Source organism: Salvelinus fontinalis, chromosome 26, assembly GCF_029448725.1.
Source record: "Salvelinus fontinalis isolate EN_2023a chromosome 26, ASM2944872v1, whole genome shotgun sequence".
Lineage (NCBI taxonomy): Eukaryota > Metazoa > Chordata > Actinopteri > Salmoniformes > Salmonidae > Salvelinus > Salvelinus fontinalis.
Genome location: NC_074690.1, coordinates 6,238,091 through 6,241,244, shown reverse-complemented (window position 1 = coordinate 6,241,244; position 3,154 = coordinate 6,238,091). Strand labels below are relative to the sequence as shown.

The window sequence follows — 3,154 nt, the reverse complement described above, 5'->3', positions numbered from 1 at the left end:
CCAATCCAGACATTCCTTCCTGAGACAACGTGCAATACATGTCCACTGCTTTGCACACAATGCATTCTGGGATGCCCCCCTGTAAACGTAATGCATTCTGGGACGCACCCCTGTAAACGTAATGCATTCTGGGACACACCCCTGTAAACGTAATGCATTCTGGGACGCACCCCTGTAAACGTAATGCATTCTGGGACGCACCCCTGTAAACGTAATGCATTCTAGGACGCACCCCTGTAAACGTAATGCATTCTGGGACGCACCCCTGTAGACGACCTTAACCTAATGATGATCGAATGGAGAAGGACCGTCTCATTTCAAGCACATTGCCATCAATGTTCACCCTCTTCACCGACTCTCTGAGACAAACTTTGACCTTTTTCAAATGGAGGACGAGAGAGGATGCAGGAGGTGAGAAAATCTAGTTGATGAAAGGCCCGTCTTCTTCAGTCCGGCCAGAGTCCATCAAAGAACAAGTTACCAAAACCACAGAAGAAAATTTAAAATGTGTTTTTAGACAATGTGTTTATGGGATAGCTAGCAACTTTTGACCAATTCCTATAAGTGAGTAGTATTTTAATAGTATCTTAAAGGGATACGTCGGCCGTTTGGCAATGAGGCCCTTTATCTACTGACCCAGAGTCAGATGAGGCCCTTTATCTACTGACCCAGAGTCAGATGAACTTGTGGATACCATTTTTTATGTCTCTGTGTATAAAGGAAGTTAGAGGAAGTTTCACGAGCCATAGTATCAGAGTTAATCTGACTCTGGGTCAGACCCACATTCATATGGTTAGGGTTAGTGTTCCAACACGGACATATCTCCATATGAGAGGTGTTAATGGAAGACAGGTCATTGGCATCGGTAGTCCACTCTATCTGCGTCTCCTAACACCTGCGTCAACAGGAGAATGATGCCACCAACGTGTTGTCACACAAAAATACTGCTGGCTCCAACAGTGAGAAAACCGGTAAGAGTGTATTTTGCATTTGTGAAATTATTTTGATGTGATAAGAAAATAGATTTTTTTGCTTCTAGAACCGTACCGCAATTGAGAATCGATTCACGTTTAGGATGTAGTCTTTGTCTGTTTCCAGAGCCGATTGGTCTTTAAACGGAACATGTAGTTAACTACGGTTCTTGGACTGGACGGAGTAACGTTACGCTCCTGTAGGCCAGTATTGGGCTAGTCTAATACAGTGGTTCTCAACTGGCTTTTCCTCGGACCCAAATTGAACCAGGTTGTCTGTAGCGATCCATTTCTGGGGGGTTCGGGGGGGGGGGGGGGTGGAAAGCAAAATGCTATGTGGAAAGCTAGATTGATAGTAAAAGTACCAATTACATGACAAGGGAACAACGATTCCACCTATTTCATTGTCAATAATTCAGTTTCGCCCATATACTTGAATGTTGAGCGCACTGGTTTGAGACCACAAATCTACCAAATCCGCTAAATAGTGCTGCTATTAACTGATTGAAGAAAAATAGTTCAGAGGTTAAATTTAAAAAAAAGTTATCATTTCTACACACTTTCTACCTGCTTTGAGTCATTCAGACTATTGTCTTGCCCATTCACCCTTAATGCCACACATACACAATCCATGTCTCAAAACTTTAAAATCCTTCTATAACCCCGTCTCCTCCCCTTCATCTACATTTACATTTACATTTTAGTCATTTAGCAGACGCTCTTATCCAGAGCGACTTACAGTAGAGTGCATACATTTTATTACATTTTACATACTGAGACAAGGATATCCCTACCGGCCAAACCCTCCCTAACCCGGACGATGCTATGCCAATTGTGCGTCGCCCCACGGACCTCCCGGTTGCGGCCGGCTGCGACAGAGCCTGGGCGCGAACCCAGCCCAGCCTGGGCGCGAACCCAGAGACTCTGGTGGCGCAGCTAGCACTGCGATGCAGTGCCCTAGACCACTGCTCCACCCGGGAGGCCTAGAACGTCATTAGATAGAGATCTACATTAGATCTACACTGATTGAAGTGGATTTAACAAGTGACATCAATAAGGGATCATAGGTTTTACCTAGTCAGGCTGGTCATGGAAAGAGCAGGTGTTACTAATGTTTTGTATACTCAAGTTTGTATTTAAATTGTTTGTGTGGCACATGTAGATTAGCCTCCCCTCCGTAGGTGGCACAGTGGATGTTAGAGTCTTAAATCTGAATTAGATATTAAAACATTTTTAGGCAAACTTCGACATTACATGAACACAGTGGACAGCGCAGACCAACGTTCAAGTTAAGTTGTAACAAACTAACATGACTGTTTTGATCAGAAACTTGTTGGCCGAAATCAGCAGTGCGCGTTCAACTTCTTGCCCTGAAACTCCGGGCTGCAGTTCTGCTGCCAAACAATTACAGAAATAGATTTGAAGAGCAGATATCTATCAAACTAATCTGTGAAGCGGTCACTCTCCCTCGAGCAAGAAACCAGTCTCGTATGGAATTCACAACTTCCCAAGTCAAGTAAAAACTATTCTACGTTTTAAAATAGTTATGTTACCTTTGATACCGGAGCTCCGAGGTCTGCGTCGAAGCAGTTTATTTCGAAGCAGAATTCCTTCTTCTTCGGTGGGGTTTATCAGCGGTTGGCATCCAACGTTATGGTGTATTTCCGCCACCTACTGTACTGGAGTGTGGGCCAGAGACAGGGAGAAACTAAATCCTACCTGCCAGCCCCGTTGCTCTTAAAAAAGATAAAATATTTGCGACTCTATCTAATGACGTTCTAGTCAATATACTCTTTAAACTAATTTCCTGTATCCCTCTTCTCCCTCATACTAGATCTCAGCCTCTCTCTTTCCCTCTGATACTGCCCACACTGTAGCAATACATGCTCCACTGTCTCTGTTTCCTGTCAATAATCACATCTTCCTTTTGGATGCTTTCCCATCATATTTAAGGTCTTGTTCAACTGGCTGTGTCCCAGCCTTAATCTACTGGCTGTGTCCCAGCCTTAATCTACTGGCTGTGTCCCAGCCTTAATCTACTGGCTGTGTCCCAGCCTTAATCTACTGGCTGTGTCCCAGTCTTCATCTACTGGCTGTGTCCCAGTCTTCATCTACTGGCTGTGTCCCAGTCTTCATCTACTGGCTGTGTCCCAGCCTTCATCTACTGGCTGTGTCCCAGTCTT

General features: G+C 44.5%; 1 protein-coding gene across 2 annotated transcripts in view; it reads right to left on the bottom strand.

Moving 5' to 3' along the window:
* Positions 1-2,609, bottom strand: part of them6 (thioesterase superfamily member 6) — a 27,467-nt gene extending 24,858 nt beyond the window's left edge. For both annotated transcript variants that reach the window (XM_055882422.1, XM_055882421.1), the window contains exon 1: positions 2,525-2,609. The gene's annotated coding sequence lies outside the window, so the exon portion shown is untranslated. The remainder of the gene's footprint in view (positions 1-2,524) is intronic.
* Positions 2,610-3,154: the final 545 nt, after the last annotated feature.